This window comes from Chelonia mydas, chromosome 2, assembly GCF_015237465.2.
Source record: "Chelonia mydas isolate rCheMyd1 chromosome 2, rCheMyd1.pri.v2, whole genome shotgun sequence".
NCBI lineage: Eukaryota > Metazoa > Chordata > Testudines > Cheloniidae > Chelonia > Chelonia mydas.
Genome location: NC_057850.1, coordinates 786382 through 805089, shown reverse-complemented (window position 1 = coordinate 805089; position 18708 = coordinate 786382). Strand labels below are relative to the sequence as shown.

The 18708-nt window shown below is 44.9% G+C and overlaps 1 protein-coding gene across 9 annotated transcripts in view; it reads left to right on the top strand.

Moving 5' to 3' along the window:
- PUF60 (poly(U) binding splicing factor 60) overlaps nt 1–18708 on the top strand; it is a 57118-nt gene that overhangs the window by 7529 nt on the left and 30881 nt on the right. For 3 of the 9 annotated variants that reach the window (XM_037891723.2, XM_037891731.2, XM_037891725.2), the window contains exon 2: nt 9842–9947. The exons of the other annotated variants lie outside the window; for them this stretch is intronic. The gene's annotated coding sequence lies outside the window, so the exon portion shown is untranslated. The remainder of the gene's footprint in view (nt 1–9841; nt 9948–18708) is intronic. 9 annotated transcript variants of the gene reach the window in all.

Sequence of the window (18708 nt, the reverse complement as noted above, 5' to 3'; positions counted from 1 at the left end):
GCAATGCCATGATCTGGGTGTCCCTAAGCCTCTTGACTGTTAGAGCTGGGACTGGACAATAAGAGATGAATCACTTGGTAACTTGTCCTATTTTCACTCCTTCTGAAGTATCTGGTACATAACAGCTGTGAGCACAAATTAAGTGCATAATTTCATGTGTACTTTTCAGGTGCAATTGTGTGCCTGAATTTGAAAATAAAGACTTTCGTGTCTGGAGCTTAACGTTTAGGTCAAGTGCCAGGAGGCTTGCATGGTTCAGAGTGCTACACAGTACTGAAGTGGGACAGAGGGTCAGGTCGTAGCTCCATTTTAAGCTTATCTTTGTGTGGTCTGTTCTCTGAAATGCCCCTTCCTTCTGTGAATATGTATCTAGTTGTAGTTTCTGTTGCTGTCTTTGGCAGTCCATTGCATACACTAATAGCCCTCCATATGCTCAAATAAATTTGTTAGTCTCTAAGGTGCCACAAGTTCTCCTTTTCTTTTTCTATATACTTGTGTTTCCCCTGAACATCTGTAGCCTTATTAGTTTGTTTCTCTGCTTTTGAGCTTATCCTCTTCCTGAGTACTTCAGTGGTGCTCCCGCTATCTGTGCCTCTGGTCCTGATGGTCTCCTTTCTAGTAAAACAAACCTTTTTTTCCCTTTACCTTTCTTTATAGTTCTTACCCTGGAAATCTTTTACCCTGTTGATTCCTCTGTACCTTCTCTATAGATTCATATTATCTGTGTCCAGAACTGTGTGTGCCAACCAATCATATGATATACAACCGATCCTAATGCACTGACTAAACTTTTAAAATTTTTTTAGACATTAGTGCATTGATAGTGCTATTAGCCAGGATGGGTAAGGAATGGTGTCCCTAGCCTCTGTTTGTCAGAGGGTGGAGATGGATGGCAGCAGAGAGATCACTTGATCATTACCTGTTAGGTTCACTCCTTCTGGGGCACCTGGCATTGGCCACTGTTGGCAGACAGGATACTGGGCTGGATGGACCTTTGGTCTGACCCAGTATGGCCATTCTTATGCTCGTATGTTTGATAGTAATTGTTCTTTGTTTTCAAAACACTACTTTTTGGGTCAACAAATGGCAACCTTGACATAAATTACAAAAACAAAATTAATAACTAGCAGCTAACCTCATAACTGCCAACAAAACTCATCCCCACACAGAGCTCACTCCGGTCAAACCTCTTCCTTTGCAGAAGTCTCTTTTAGTAATTGTGTGCCTCAAAGGTCAGCACGTAGGCTGTATTTTGGACCAAGAGGGGAACCTGATTGTTACACCATTTGGAGTGGCTCATGACCATGAGTGCCTACCTCAGGGTAGAACAAGACAGACATTCCAAGCTGGTGGTATGTTTTATAGGTTGATTTCAGCAACCCAGTAACAAGTGTGAACTTCTGGATCACGATATCGGTCTCATCATGGAGTCACAAATGGTCTCCTTATGCTCTCCAGTCTATTTTGCCACCCAGGCAAGCTGGGCTTAGTGATTAGATGGTCATTTATGCCAAAACATGCAGGTTGGTTCCAGTACAAAGAGACCAGTCACAATCCCTAGAACTTACACTAAAGACAACGTCTGTAGCCAATCCTGTAATAAACTAGATAAAGTTTATTAACAAAGGCTATGTCTACGCTAGCACTTTTGGTCAGTAAAACTTTTGTTGGTCCGGGGTGTGAAAGAAAACACACACGCCCGACCGACATAAGTTTCACCACCATAAACGCGAGCGTGGACAGTGCTCTGTTGGCAGGAGACACTCTCCTGCCGACATAGCTTCCGCTCATTGGGGGTGATTTAATTATGCCAACACAGGCTAGGTCTACACTACAGACTTTACAGTGGCACAGCTGTATCTCAGCAGCCGCACCGCTGTAAGGTCTCCCGTGTAGCAGCTCTATGCCAACGGGAGAGAGCTCTCCCACCTGCACAATTAAACCACCCCCAATGAATGGCAGTAGCTATGTTGGCAGGACAGCATCTCCCACCGACATAGCGCTGTCCACACCGGCGCTTTTGTCGGTAGAACTTACGGCGGTCAGGGGGATGTTTTTTCACAGTGTAGTGTAGAAAAAGCCTAGTGTAGACAAAGCCTAAGAGAAAGTAGTTTACAAGTTAAAGCAAGCAAACGTACACACAAATGAATTACCATCTCTGGTTCCTAAATCTGACAGAGATGTAGTAATCTCTGTCCATATAAAATGTCTTTCAGGGAGGACCCAGGTTGACCCTGGGGTCCTCTGCTTTAGTTTAAAGAAAAGGAGGACTTGTGGCACCTTAGAGACTAGCCAATTTATTTGAGCATGAGCTTTCGTGAGCTACAGCTCACTTCATCGGATGCATACTGTGGAAATCGCAGAAGACATTATATACACAGACACCATGAAACAATACCTCCTCCCACCCCACTCTCCTGCTGGTAATAGCTTATCTAAAGTGATCATCAAGTTGGGCCATTTCCAGCACAAATCCAGGTTTTCTCACCCTCTGCCCTCCCACAAACAAACTCACTCTCTTGCTGGTAATAGCCCATCCAAAGTGACCACTGTCTTCACAATGCGTATGATAATCAAGGTGGGCCATTTCTTGCAGAAATCCAGGTTCTCTCACCCCCTCACCCCCCTCCAAAAACCACACACACAAACTCACTCTCCTGCTGGTAATAGCCTATCCAAAGTGACCACTCTTCTTACAACCTGCATGAAAATCAAAGTGGGCCATTTCCAGCACAAATCCAGGTTTTCTCACCGCCCCCCCCACCCCACACAAACTCACTCTCCTGCTGGCAATAGCTCATCCAAACTGACCACTCTCCCCACACTGTGCATGACAATCAAGGTGGGCCACTAGCTGTCACCTTCAGCCCCCAACTAAAACCCCTCCAACGCATTATTAAGGATCTACAACCTATCCTGAAGGATGACCCAACACTCTCACAAATCTTGGGAGACAGGCCAGTCCTTGCCTACAGACAACCCCCCAACCTGAAGCGAATACTCACCAACAACCACATACCACACAACAGAACCACTAACCCAGGAACCTATCCTTGCAACAAAGCCCGTTGCCAACTGTGCCCACATATCTATTCAAGGGACACCATCACAGGGCCTAATAACATCAGCCACACTATCAGAGGCTCGTTCACCTGCACATCCACCAATGTGATATATGCCATCATGTGCCAGCAATGCCCCTCTGCCATGTACATTGGTCAAACTGGACAGTCTCTACGTAAAAGAAGAAATGGACACAAATCAGATGTCAAGAATTATAACATTCATAAACCAGTCGGAGAACACTTCAATCTCTCTGGTCACGCAGTCAGAGACATGAAGGTCGCTATCTTACAACAAAAAAACTTCAAATCCAGAGTCCAGCGAGAAACTGCTGAATTGGAATTCATTTGCAAATTGGATACTGTTAATTTAGGCTTAAATAGAGACTGGGAGTGGCTAAGTCATCATGCAAGGTAGCCTATTTCCCCTTGTTTTTTCCTCCCCCGCCCCAGACGTTCTGGTTAAACTTGGATTTATGCTGGAAGTGGCCCACCTTGATTGTCATGCACAGTGTGGGGAGAGTGGTCAGTTTGGATGAGCTATTGCCAGCAGGAGAGTGAGTTTGTGTGTGGGGGGGGGGTGAGAAAACCTGGATTTGTGCTGGAAATGGCCCACCTTGATTATCATGCACATTGTAGGGGGAGTGGTCACTTCGGATGAGCTATTACCAGCAGGAGAGTGAGTTTGTGTGAGTATGGGGGTGTGTGTGTGAGAAAACCTGGATTTGTGCTGGAAATGGCCCACTTTGATTTTCATGCAGGTTGTAAGGAGAGTGGTCACTTTGGATAGGCTATTACCAGCAGGAGAGTGAGTTTGTGTGTGTGGTTTTTGGAGGGGGGTGAGGGGTGAGAGAACCTGGATTTCTGCAGGAAATGGCCCACCTTGATTATCATACGCATTGTGAAGACAGTGGTCACTTTGGATGGGCTATTACCAGCAAGAGAGTGAGTTTGTTTGTGGGAGGGCGGAGGGTGAGAAAACCTGGATTTGTGCTGGAAATGGCCCAACTTGATGATCACTTTAGATAAGCTATTACCAGCAGGAGAGTGGGGTGGGAGGAGGTATTGTTTCATGGTGTCTGTGTATATAATGTCTTCTGCGATTTCCACAGTATGCATCCGATGAAGTGAGCTGTAGCTCACGAAAGCTCATGCTCAAATAAATTGGTTAATCTCTAAGGTGCCACAAGTCCTCCTTTTCTTTTTGCGAATACAGACTAACACGGCTGTTACTCTGAAACCTGCTTTAGTTTAGTGTCCCTGGCCCTGTGAGAGTTCAAAGAGCAAAGAGATGAAAATATTCTTTATTGATTGAATCCCACATTAGCATTTCCATTGTTTTGCTGTGGATTGATGTCAGGTTAGCAGCCCAGCCTGGGTCATCCCGCTGGCCCTTTTTGAGTATTGGTGCAACATTAGCACTCTTCTGTTCTTCTGGAATTTCCCTGGTGTGCCAGGATTTGTTTGAAAATTAATAGCTGGCCAGAGATCTCCTCATCCAACTCTCTTAGGATTCTTGGTGCAAGTTATCTGGCCCTTCTGATTTAAAAATATTTATTCCTAATAGATGCTGTTTCACACACTTACATCTTCACCAGGCTCATCCGTGCTCGGCTGGTAGGACTAGTAAGACTGGTGGAGTGCTGAACCGGTCCCGGCTCGTGGCGTAGCTGGACCCTATGCTGTATATTCCCCCCTCCTCCTCCCTGTTCATGAAAGGGTCTCTGTCTTGGGCTCCTCTGAGACATCTGTGGTGGTTACAAAGTGCTGGTTGGGTCCCTGTCAAATACAGCATGCAGCTCCTTGCAAAAGAAGCAGTCTGCAGCTCAGCGTCAGATTGTTTGCCTCCACAGCCTTGTGCTATACCTGGCACAGGTCCTTTGTTTTCATAGACGATTAGGGTTGGAAGAGACCTCAGGAGGTCATCTAGTCCAACCCCCTGCTCAAAGCAGGACCAACACCAACTAAATCATCCCAGCCAGGGCTTTGTCAAGCTGGACCTTAAAAACTTGTAAGGAAGGAGATTCCACCACCTCCCTAGTAACGCATTCCAGTGCTTCACCACCCTCCTAGTGAAATAGTGTTTCCTGATATCCAACCTAAACCACCTCCGCTGCAACTTGAGACCATTGCTCCTTGTTCTGTCATCTGCCACCACTGAGAACAGTCTAGATCCATCCTCTTTGGAACCCCCCTTCAGGTAGTTGAAAGCTGCTGTCAAATCCCCCCCTCACTCTTCTTTTCTGCAAACCAAACAAGCCCAGTTCCCTCAGCCTCTCCTTGTAAGTCGTGCCCCAGCCCCCTAATCATTTTCGTTGCCCTCTGCTGGAGTCTCTCCAATTTGTCCACATCCCTTCTGTAGTGGGGGACCCGAAACTGGACGTAATACTCCAGATGTGGCCTCACCAGTTCCGAATAGAGGGGAATAGTCACTTCCCTCAGTCTGCTGGCCATGCTCCTTCTAATGCAACCTGATATGCCATTAGCCTTCTTGGCAACAAGGGCACACCGTTGACTCATCTCCAGCTTCTCATCCACTGTGATCCCCAGGTCCTTTTCTGCAGAACTGCCGCTTAGCCAGTCGGTCCCCAGCCTGTAGCAGTGCATGGGATTCTTCCGTCCTAAGTGCAGGACTCTGCACTTGTCCTTGTTGAACCTCATCAGATTTCTTCTGGGCCAATCCTCCAATTTGTCTAGGTCACTCTGTACCCTATTCCCTCCAGCCTATCTACGTGTTCCCCCAGCTTAGTGTAATCCGCAAACTTGCTGAGGGTGCAATCTATCCCATCATCCAGATCATTAATGAAGATGTTGAACAAAACCGGCCCCAGGACCGACCCCTGGGGCATGCCGCTTGATACCAGCTGCCAACTAGACATCGAGCTGTTGATCACTACTCATTGAGCCCAACCATCTAGCCGGCTTTCTATCCACCTTATAGTCCATTCATCTAGCTCATACTTCTTTAGCTTGCTGGCAAGAATACTGTAGGAGATCGTATCAAAAGCACTACTTATGTCCAGATATATCACATCCACCACTTTCTCCATATCCACAGAGCCAGTTATTTCATCATAAAAGGCAAGCAGGTTGGTCAGGCATGACATGCCCTTGGTGAATCCATGTTGGCTGTTCCTGATCACCTTCCTCTCCTCCAAGTACTTCAAAATAGATTCCTTGAGGACCTACTCCATGATTTTTCTGGGGACTGAGGTGAGGCTGACCGGTTTGTAGTTCCCCGGATTCTCCTTCTTCCCTTTTTTAAAGATTGGGGGTGCACTATATTTGCCTTTTTCCCGATAGTCCGGGACCACCTCCGATCACCACGAGTTTTCAAAGATAATGGCCAATGGCTATTGCTGATCCAAGTTTCACCCTTTTGCTTGTATCTCCCATGCAGTCTTTTTGTAGATGTCCACGTTTCTACAGCTGATCTGTAGCTGTGCTTGCACAGCCTCTTCTCCCCACAGATCCAGGAGATCTAATACCGCCTTTTTACTCCAGGCAGGAGCGTGTCAAGTGCACAGAGCCAGAATGGTTGGTTGGGCAGTTGAACACCATCAGGGCAAGCTAGGTGTGCTCGCTGAGGAGGGCAATCAGAAAAAGGCATTTCAGAAATAAGCAGGAGGTTTTAAGGGGGGTGGCAGCAGCTTCCGGTCTTTGTGACCCGTGGGCAAAGGAGTTTACAATTGTGATCATAGTGGTCACTGTCATAGGAACTGGGGCATTGTGGGACAACTGCTGGAGGACTACTAAGGTCAACAGAGATCACAAAGTGCCTATATTTGCACAACATCAACCTCAGTAGGTTGACCATGTCTCCATGCCTTGTAGCGTGATGGTCTTACTCTGTCACAGTAATGGGGTGCTTACATCAGCTAGAGAAATTTGAATATAGAGATGCACAAATAGGTCAACGAAAGATCATGGAATCATAGAAGATTAGGGTTGGAAGAGACCTCAGGAGGTCATCTAGTCCAACCCCCTGCTCAAAGCAGGACCAGAGATGAAGTCTTTGAGTCAAAGATGACTTACATTGACCTAAATTTGTAGTGTAGACCAGGCCCTGGTGTCTAGAGTAGGCCTCCCTCAAAGATTAGACTCGTGTTCAACATCACCTGAACATCTTAACCTGTTATGGCGGTTACAGTCACAAAATGGAGTTCACAGTTTGACACAGACCACCACCAGTCTGTCACACTCGTCAGCACAGGGCCTGAGTGGCTGGAGTATAGATTAGAGCTGGGAAGTTGCTGGCTCCTACTAGCTGGAGTACCGTTGTCCATTCCTGCCAGTATCACTACACAGTAGACTTTTGTGACGGATTGTTAAGAACAGCTTTTCTACTCAGTAGCGCTGGTGAAATGTAGGGAAGCACAAGAGCTTCAATAGAATGCTAGGATTAACACCCTGACTCTTGAGGAAAAGTATATTCTATTTCTAAAGACCTTACCTGCTCAAAGCTGTCTTACATCTTACTCCAACAGCACAGTAACCCCAGCAATGAAATTCCATCTAAAGAGTTGGTGCCTATCACGATAGTATCCAAATATTTCCAAAAGATAACCGTGTGACTGTCGTCTTAGTTGGGGAGAATAATAGCAGCAGTATAACATAGGTAATTTCTATGAGGATCTACTGTCCAGTTAACAGGAGTTTTGTATTCAGTACACCCATTAAAAGTATAATGAATGTCTTTCACTTGTGAGAATTTTTGGGTAGAATTTCTATTTCCAGGGGCTTTTAAATTCTGGATCAAAATTCTGTGCTGAAACTGGGAACACAGATTCTATGCTGTGGGAGGCTAGTAGGTTTAAATTCATTGGGTTTTTTTAAACATATAAATGGGAGTTTTCTGTAAGTGAAAAATGACTAGCAATCTGTGTGAGAGATTTTTGCAGCTTGTTGCAACCCGCCTGCATTCATTGGGTGAAATGGATCTTCCCTTCCTTGCAATAATTTCCTGAGGGATACTGAGCTGTGTGGGCAAGGCGGGACCGACACTGTCAGGTTATGAGGGATGTGCTAATGATGATGTTTCTCTGCTAGAATTATTTCTAATTTTCTATGAATCGTACAAAGTGTGTTATAAAATCTGCACTTGTCAATGCCAGGCCTCTTGATATATGTAAAGAGAGCAAGTGTCCTGATGTAACTCAGCTCGGTGACAGTTATAGATTCATAGATTCCAAGGCCAGAAGGAACCATTCTGATCATCTGCTCTGACCTCCTGTAAAACACAGACCATAGAACTTCCCTGAAAATGTTCCTAGAGCACATCTCTTAGGCCTTGTCTACACTTGCAAGTTAGAGCGCATTAAATCAGTCCCGGGTGCCCTAATTCCTGAGGTGTTCACACTGGCAAGGCACTTAAAGCGCCTGGACTCCACAGCTGGAGCACCCCTGATAATCCACATCCACGAGAAGCATAGAGCTTTCTGCACCCCGCCTGGAGTGCTGGGGTGTCCGTGTGGACGAGGTGTTGCATTACTGTGCTGTGATTGGCCTCCGGAAACATCCCATAATTTCTTGAAGTCAAATGGCTACTCTAGTTGCTTTGAACTCAGCTGCAGGCATGTGGATATCCCCTTTCAAAGCTCTGTTTTCTGACAGCTGGCATGCTTCTCTGCTCCGGGACACAAAGCAAACCATTACTGTGGAATGCTCCTGCTGCAGAGGCAGGACCCGCGGGTATTTGTGTGTGAGAGAGAGCGGGGCGCGGGGGGTGGGGTCTGATGTGGTTTCCCCTAAAAAAAGGAGTACTCCTTTTCTTTTTGCGGATACAGACTAACACAGCTGCTACTCTGAAACCTCAGTGGTTTCCCCTGCTGCTGTCTGAACTTACAAGACCGCATGCTGATGCACTCTCAGCCCCCCAAAACACACTGTCGCGCCCCCTCCCCCCCACATACACACAACACACTCCCTGTCACACTCCATCCCCCCCATTTGAAAAGCAGCTGGCAATCTAGTTGGATGCCCTGGAACAATGGGATTGGGAAACCTGCATCATGTGATGCTGTGCCTGCCTCATTAGGCATTGCAAACCCTTCCCAAAGCATGCTGCAGCCACTTGCACACTGGGACAGCTATCACAATGCACTGCGCTCTGTGACGTTGCAAGAGCTGCTAATGTGGCCACGCCACTGCACTTGCAGCTAACAATGTGAACACACGGCAGCACTTTCTCTGCTGCTGTCTCTCAGGGCTGATTTAACTCCCAGCGCTCTACATATGCGGGTGTAGACTAGCCTTAGATAAACATCCAGTGTTTGATTTAAGAATTGGCTGTGAAGGAGAATCCACCATGACCCTTGGTAAATAGTTCCAATGGTTAATTACCCTCTGTTAAAAATTTATGCATTATTTCCAGACTTGTGCCTTATTTCCGGTGACAGAAACTGCAGCCAGGGAGTTATTCAGAGAGAGCTGTACAAGTCCTTTTTAAAAAAAAAAAAAAAAAAGAGATGAAAATGATGGCACCTCCCACAAGGCATTCTGTTAACTCTATACTGGGCTGTGGTACTCCAGCATGTGTTAATAACAGGTTCCCAAGCCTTGATGCAGGAGAGGGAGTGTGACATTTCACCCTCACCCCTTCCTTCTGCTGTAGCCAGTTAAAATGTGTGTACGGGAGAGTGCTTGTTTATTTACAGCTTCATTCTGCTTGTTTCTTCAAGTCTTGTTTAATCTTTGTATTTTTGTTTGTCACTCACATTTCCTAAAATAAACTAGATTCTGTATTTTTCTTTTTTCTCTTGTGTGTGTTTATACTTTAGAGAAATTCCCATCCATATAATTTTGCAACAAGTGTGCCTGAACTCTTGGAGTTCAAATCACCGTAAAACGCTGACCACCTTACAGAAGCAGTGTTCATAGCAACAGGTATCCAGTTTCTATTTATTACTTTTATAAAGAGTTATCCGCCTCCCGTTCCTGTTTTTTCCCTCTTCCTTCCATTTCTCTCCTCCTCTTCCAACCCTTTCCTGGTGTGTTAACTAGGCCAGATTCCATGATAGCCATAATAGAAATAGGGACTAGCTGCCTTTGAGGGGTAATTGTTACCTTGTCATTCTTAACCAATTGGATTATCTTATCACTGAGGACTTGGTAAGAGATAATACTCCTTTTGTGCTCTGCCAGGAGATAGGGAAGTACTAGGCCCAGTGCACCCTCCACAGTCTGCAGGAGAAGAAGAGGAGAAGAAAACACCAGGCTTTCCTGAACAAAGTCACTTGGCCAAAAGCCATTAGCGTTCTCACACAGGGCCCTTGATGTTCCCATATGAAGCAAGTTTTCTTGTAAGCGCCTGTGTACAGAGTATTTCTGTTAGCTGCAGCAGTGTTGTATGTTTATGACATTTTTTCGATCTCTCCTTAGAGGAAGGTGGAACTAGTATAGAGCTGGGAACCAGGAACTCCTGAGTTTGTGTCTGCTCTGACACTGATTTGCTGCATGGCCTCCGGCAAGTCACTTTACTCTGAGCTTTGGTTCTTGGCCCCCCCTCCTCCTCCTCCTTCCCCCCCCCCCCCCAAAAAAAAAAAAAAAAAAGAAAAGAAAACTGGATAATTTGGGTTTACTTTGGAGGTTGAAAGTTTTAACACATTAACATTGTAAGGTGTTTTGAAGCTGTACAAAGCTAGATAAGTGCTCGCTATTATTTTTATGAATAATAGCTTTGCAGTTCACCTTTAAATTAATGTGAAAACTTAGTTAATCCCTTGTTGATCTGCTGAATCCCACCTTGTAACTAAGTTGTGGGTAGCATTCTACACAAAATAAGTTTTAGTTGAACACTTTAAAAGCTGTTTCTTCCTTCCATTTTGTTCTGAATCCTTCTGGCACTTCGACATTCACTTGAGGATATTCTAGAAAGCATAATTCTATGACATGATCATGAGACTGAGATTTCTGTTTTCTGATATTACATGGATGCTGTCAATGAATTATATTTGTTATGCGCAAACAGAATATAGTCCCAACCAATAATTATTTATACTCAGTTTTGCTCGGTGACAGGTTTCAGAGTGGCAGCCGTGTTAGTCAGTATCAGCAAAAAGAACGAGTAATTGTGGCACCTAAGAGACTAAAATTTATTTGAGCATAAGCTTTCGTGCATCGGGTTTTAGCCCACGAAAGCTTATGCTCAAATAAATTTGTTAGTCTCTAAGGTGCCACAATTACTCGTTCTTTTTGCTGATACTGACTAACACGGCTGCCACTCTGAAACCTGTCACCGAGCAAAACTGAGTGAGGGGAAAAATCTTTAAAAGATCAATTATAATTGGGAGTTTTTAAAGACAATTTTACTAGATGCCCAAATACTACAGTTCCGCAATCACAAAAGAGGACTTCATTTTAAAATGATCTGGTTAAGAGGGAAAGTGAAAACAGCATTAATGGAAAGGGACAATATCCCCGCTAATCACAAATGGAAAACTGGGTAAGTTCATATGAATAGCAGTCATCAATTGCAGGCAATTGATAAGAGAAGCTAAAGATATAATTGAAAATCTATGGCTACTAGGCTTAAGGACAACAAGAAGGAATGTTTTAAATATACCCCAAACAAAAGAAATCCTAGCAATGCTATAAGTCTGCTACAAGATCGGGATAGTAAAATTGCTGCTGTTAAGGAAATGGCAGAAGTATTTGATTGACCATATGGATTCCACTCTTGGTGTGCATGCGCCCTACGTGCATAAGATCAAATTCTTTTGGTGACAGGTGTCTATTTTGGCCTGTGCCTGAGGTGCCCTTGGAGCCCCCCCTCCTTTCTTTCACACACCTGAGGGCATAAAGAGCAGAGTGTATCTAATTGTTTCTCAGTTCCTTCTTACTGCCTGTGCCACTGAGACAAAAACCCTGCAGTGTCGGCTTTCTCCACTAATGGTACAGTTTTCCTTAGCTTTGTATGTGTTGTTTTGGGAGTGCAGTTAGGATAGTTTTTCTCCTTTTATGACTATTGGGGAAAATATATTTAGTTTTATTTATATATTTTCTTCATTAAATAATTTGTTAGCCTAGGACACCCTCTTCCCACCCCTTCCTCCCTTCCAGCCATCAAGGGACTATTTGGTGGACTCAATACCAGAGTCAGTAATCTTTTCTTGAGACACTTAGGGTGGTCATATCCAAGCCACCAGCCTTTTGAAGTCACTGGTGTGTCAAGTTAAAGGGGTATCCCTGTAATGACCTCTCCTTTACTGAAGCAGGGCATACCTCACAGAACGGCCCTTCCCTTGGAGGAGTTGTAGTCCTTTTCCTCCTGTGCTGAGGTACCAGTTACCACTTTGGGACTTAGGGAGGGACTCTTAAGAAAGAGTCTTTGAGGGATAGAAGAAAGATACCTGTGGCTCATAGAGATCCCACCTGGTACCCCCTCATATGTCCTTCATCTCAAGACCCTTTCCTACACCATCTGTGGCCTTACTGGATACTCTAGAATTTACAGCCATCCACAAAGAGACCGTTATCTCAGGCAAGACAGTTGGGTACAGCCGCAGATGTGTGAGGCAGGAGGAGGAGAGTGAGGAAGAACATCAGCTGCTAGAGAGAGAGCAACTGATCCCTGCTGCAATCTCCGCATCGTCCCCAAATGAGGCAGTGAATCCATCCACATCTGTCTCAGTTGTTGAATTTCAAGGTATTCTAGGACTCGATGAAGAGCATGATGGAAACTTTGGATATATCCTTGGAAGTAGTCCAAGAAAGGCAGTACAAACTCTTGGCTATTCTATATCCTTCTGTACCAGGGCGGCTCACCGGGCTCATTAATAAATGTCTAGTGGAGCATGCAAAAAATGTGGCCCATACCTGTATCAGATATGTCTGGCTTCAAGACTAAGCTTGATAAGTTTATGGAGGAGATGGTATGATGGGATAGCCTAATTTTGGCAATTAATTGATCTTCGACTATTAGCGGTAGATATGCCCAGTGGCCTGTGATGGGATGTTAGATGGGGTGGGATCTGAGTTACTATAGAGAATTCTTTCCTGGGTGTCTGGCTGATGAGTCTTGCTCACATGCTCCAGGTTTAGCTGATCGCCATATTTGGGGTCAGGAAGGAATTTTCCCCGAGAGCAGATTGGCAGAGGCCCTGGGGGTTTTTCGCCTTCCTTTGCAGCGTGGGGCACAGGTCACTTGCTGGAGGATTCTCTGCACCTCAAAGTCTTTAAACCACGATTTGAGGACTTCAGTAGCTCAGACATAAGTTAGGGGTTTGTTACAGGAGTTGGTGGGTGAGATTCCGTGGCCTGCGTTGTGCAGGAGGTCAGACTAGAAGATCATAATGTTCCCTTCTGACCTTAAAGTCTATGATCAGTCGTGGCCATGTCAAAAAGAACTGATAGGAGGTACCCAGGTCCCTGCTAAGGGATTTGACTGTTTTTATTCATATCCAGCATCATTTGCATCTTCAGCTGCTTTTTCAGTTCAGGAGTGTGATTCTGGCCTCTCTAATTCCCTAAGTTAGATCTTCAGGACTGATTTGCAGCTCTTCACCTCCAAAATGCCTATTTCCATATGTCCCTCCTTCCAGCCCACAGGAAATACCTCAGAGTCCTGGTAGGAACAGCCCCCTGCCAGTACAGGGTCCTGCCCTTTGGTCTTTCTACAGCACCCAGGGGATTAATCAAATGCTTGGCGTGGGTATAGCGGCTCCTCTAAGGAGACACAGAATCCAGGTTGTATCCTTACTTCAGTGACTGGCTGATTCTTGGAAGATCCCCCCAACAGGTGACCAGTTCTATTCAAGTAATTCTAAAACCCAGTTGTGCTTTTGGCCTTTACTACATTCCCTGTCAATAGGTTCCACAGGTTGACTCTGCGTTGTGTGAGTCAACTTCCTTATGTTAGTTTTAAACTAGCTGCCTATTAATTTCATTGGGTGACCCCGGCCCTTGTGTTATGTGAAGGGGTAAATAACACTTCCTTACTCACTTTCTCCACACTATTCATGATTTTATAGACTTCTATCGTATCACCCCTTAGTCGTCTCTTTTCTAAGATGAAATGTTCCAGTCTTTTTAATCTCTTCTCATATGGAAGCTGTTCCATCCCCCCAATCATTTTGTTTCCCTTCTCTGTACTTCTCCCAATTCCAATATATCTTTTTTGAGATGGGGTGACCAGAACTGCACGCAGTGTCCGAGCTGTGGGCGAACCAGGGATTGTTATAGTGGCAAAAGGATATTTTCTCTTTTATTATCTGTCCCTTTCCTAATGGTGCCTAACGCTCTTTTCACTTTTTTGACTGTCCCTGCACACTGAGTGGATGTTTTCGGGGAACTATCCATGATGACTCCAAGATCTTTCTTGAGTGGTAACAGCTAATTTAAACCCCATCGTTTTGTGTGTATAGTGGGGATTATGTTTTCCAATGTGCATTACTTTACATTTATCAACATTGAATGTCGTCTGCCATTTTGTTGCCCAGTCACTCAGCTTTGTGAGATCCCTTTATAACTCTTACTCCTGAGGGAATTCTGCACCAAAAAATTATGCGCACAGTATTTTAAAATTCTGCAAATTGTATTTGTCAATAAATAAATGTGGCTTCAGCAAGGCAGTGGGGAGCACAGGGCACTGGCTGTATTGAGGTGGGAGATCACCCTGAAGCCCCCACCTACCCTGGTACAAGGACTTGGCGGTGAGACTGCACCTGATCCTGACACAGTGCAGGGGCTGACCCTGACCCAGAAACACCCAGATGATTGGACTGATGACAACAGTGAAATTTACTTGGGCATGATACCGTTGTCCCTCAGAAAATTACAGCTATTACAGAATGAAGCAGTGGTCCTTCTCCACAGCATGGGCTACCACAATTATATTTTGATCAGAAAGGTTGCTGAGTATCAGGAAAGGCACCCATAATAAAGAGCCCCATTCCAAAGCTGGTGAAAGATCCACTTTGACTAATGTGGTGACAAGATGTTGCTGTCAATCAGCAGTAACGTAGGGTTATGAGAATTGCAGAAAATATTTAAACTTTCCACCATAATTCATCCAGTCTACACAAAGAAAGTATTGTAGTTCCTTGGAAAAAGAAGGCTGAAGGAAATGTCAGATACTAGAACATTTTTAGTCATCCTGCCCTTTTAAAATAGTCATAGCAAGCCTCAAATTATTGACCAAGTGAAATGAGGCCTTAGAGTCAAATCACTGCTTTTCTCTGTCTATACGTACATAACGCAATAACTTCTGAAAACTGCAGCTGACCAATTGCAAAATTTTGGGGGATGTTTTAGGTATCACAGTGGGCATAGTTCTGTTTAGAATCATAGAATATTTGGGTTGGAAGAGACCTCAGGAGGTCATCTAGTCCAGTTCTCTTCTCAAAGCAGGACCAACACCAACTAAATCATCCCAGCCAAGGCTTTGTCAAGCCGGGCCTTAAAAACCTCGAAGGATGGAGATTCCACCACCTCCCTAGGTAACCCATTCCAGTGCTTCACTACCCTCCAAGTAAAATAGTGTTTCCTAATATCCAACCTAGACCTCACCCACTGCAACTTGAAACCATTGCTTCTTGTTCTGTCTTCTGCCACCACGGAGAACAGCCGAGCTCCATCCTCTTTGGAACCCCCCTTCACGTAGTTGAAGGCTGCTGTCAAATCCCCCCTCACTCTTCTTTTCTGCAAACTAAACAAGCCCAGTTCCCTCAGCCTCTCTTCGTAAGTCATGTGCCCCAGCCCCCTAATCATTTTTGTTGCCCTCTGCTGGAGTCTCTCCAATTTGTCCACATCCCTTCTGTAGTGGGGGGACCAAAACTGAACACAATACTCCAGGTGTGGCCTCACCGGTGCTGAATACAGGGGAATAATCACTTTCCTCGATCTGCTGGCAATGCTCCTAATACAGCCAAATATGCCATTAGCCTTCTTGGCTACAAGGGCACACTGCTGACTCATATCCAGCATCTCGTCCACTAATCCCCCAGGTCCTTTTCTGCAGAACTGCCGCTTAGCCAGTCAGTCCCCAGCCTGTTGCAGTGCATGGGATTCTTCCTTCCTAAATGCAGGACTCTGCACTTGCCTTTGTTGAATCTCATCAGATTTCTTTTGGCCCAATCCTCCAATTTGTCTAGATCACTCTGGACCCTATCCCTACCCTACAGCCTATCTACCTCCCCCCCAGCTTAGTGTCACCTGCAAACTTGCTGATTTTGATGAAAAATGGAAATCAGGCCCAGAAGCTTTGGCACCTTTTACTGCTGCCTACACATTGTACAGGCAGCATCTTACTCAAGGATTGTGCACTTCGTTGCTTACAAAGGCTGAGCTGTATATCCAGCCAGGCCCCTCACTTCAACTGGAGCAAGCCTCCCCCGCCAGGTGCTATTTGCACTTGAAAAGTCGGATAACAAACAACTCTGACTAAATGAGGAACCAAATGTATGACCCTCTACTCTTCCCCCCCCCCCCCCCCCCCACAAACTGCTATAGAAAAATCAAGCAGTGCACAAACTACAAGACCTTTGAAAATGAGACTAACCCAAAAAGGAGAATTTTTGTCAACCTTTTTCACCCCCGTCAAAATGAAAATTCAGTTACTACACCATCACCAAAATATTGCTGTGCTACATTAGGGCCACAGGTAGAATTTGTGCAAAATTGGGGTCATTTGATCGCTGGGTTCCCAATATATTGCATAAAAAGAAAAGGAGTACTTGTGGCACCTTAGAGACTAACCAATTTATTTGAGCATAAGCTTTCATGAGCTACAGCTCACTTCATCGGATGCATACTGTGGAAAGTGTAGAAGATCTTTTTATACACACAAAGCATGAAAAAAATACCTCCCCCCACCCCACTCTCCTGCTGGTAATAGCTTATCTAAAGTGATCACTCTCCTTACAATGTGTATGATAATCAAGCTGGGCCATTTCCAGCACAAATCCAGGGTTTAACAATATTGCATGCGTGCCAACACCACAAGCTCCGAGCTTTTAATTTTCAAAATGCTCTTAAATCCATGTGTTTAGCAAGATTATATTGAATTTTGATATTCCACAGCAAGGGGTGGGGGCTGGGCTGAGGAAACCTCAGGAAAGGGGGAAGCTCATGGAGATGAATGGATCTGTTCGCAGTGAGTCAATTCATAGAGGGAAATTGGTTAGTGATGAAAATGTTCTAAATTCAGCCTAAGAAAGTATGCGAAAGCCAAGTCCACCAGAGTCGGGATGAGTGGCAGCCCCTAATTTAGGTTGAGAAGTTGTGACCAGTGTTTAGTCAAATGTGTCTTGAAATGGTTCAGATGTTAAACCTCCTATCACGGTTCAGGGAAACTGCACCTGTATTTCCCCTCAAAGGTTCAGCAAGGGCATCCCCAGCTGTTGCCTTTTTGAGTGGAGACCCGTGTGCGTGTCCCTTTTGAATGGGGTATTTCCAGGCTGTCCAGTTCCCTGCCTTCACTGTTATTCCCAGCAAAGACAGTCTGCCTAAACAGGCCTGTCCGCTTTCTCTCCAGCGACAATAACAGGTGTCATTGTTGCAGTTATAACATTACCACACAGCACTTCCTATGTGAGCCTACTCTGTTCTTACAGTAAAAAAGCATTACAGAAAAAACATGTTCAGAATAATAAAGGAACCTACCTACTTGCATGGTGGTAAGTTTACCAGAGTCCACCCCACTCTAACATGGATTCTGACAGGAACAGTCCTTCAGACCTTCCACCCAAGGGTTACAAGTTACATCATAACTTAAGCTCAGAACAAGCACACGGTCTTACGGGGCCTCAGTAGTCCAAGCCTTTCCAACCCTTCAAGGGATTGGAACCTTCTGTGGACTAGAAATTATGTCCATTTGCTGGATCAGGAAGAAGGCCGTGAGCCAGTTTAAAAACCAGGTTATTTATCTAAAAATCCTTTCTTTGTCTGTCAGTCTCTGGAAATCCAGTTTGAACTAGTATATGTGTACCTGTGGGGGGAAAGAGGAGAGGAGGACTGTGTTCAAATGTTGATAATGGAGGAAGTACATTAGCATCCCCCTCACTACTAGAAAAGTTAGTGCCACATACCAACTGCAATTTTAATGCAATGTACCCCACAGATATTAACTCTAATTCAATACTTACTTACTTCAGTAAAGCTTATTTTAGTTCCATAATCTTTGTGCAGGATGTTGCAGGATATTGTCAGCCTGTCACAACTCCAATATGGAGGAGTTCTGTAATATGAAAGCTGTAGCACCAAGATAAAGTTTAGACAGTGGTTCAGGTTGTACCAATGGGTACAGCAAAGGCTGCAGACAACCTCCTATTGATTCATTAACATGTCTGTTTCAGGGTCTTGCTTGCAATTTCCTTGGTTACAGCAAAGTGAACTTGGGAGGAGGGGTCATGAGGTACAGCTCAGGGCTGTGTGAAATGGGTCAGATTCCTCAGTGCTGGTGGCATGCAGTAGAAGTGTGATTGCCTCCAGTACAGAGACTCTCAGTTACTTGCTGCAGAGTAGCAACAGACTGTTTTCTGTTTGTTGCTGTAGAAGGGAGAGGTTTTGGGGTGGGACATAATTATCTACCTCTTTCTATCCTCTTTGTCAGTTGGTGCATCTGTGATATCTCGTTTCAGTGCATCTTTCCTGGCATGCAGACCTTTTCTGGCTGTTATAGAATGCTCTGAGACTATCATGTTTGCTG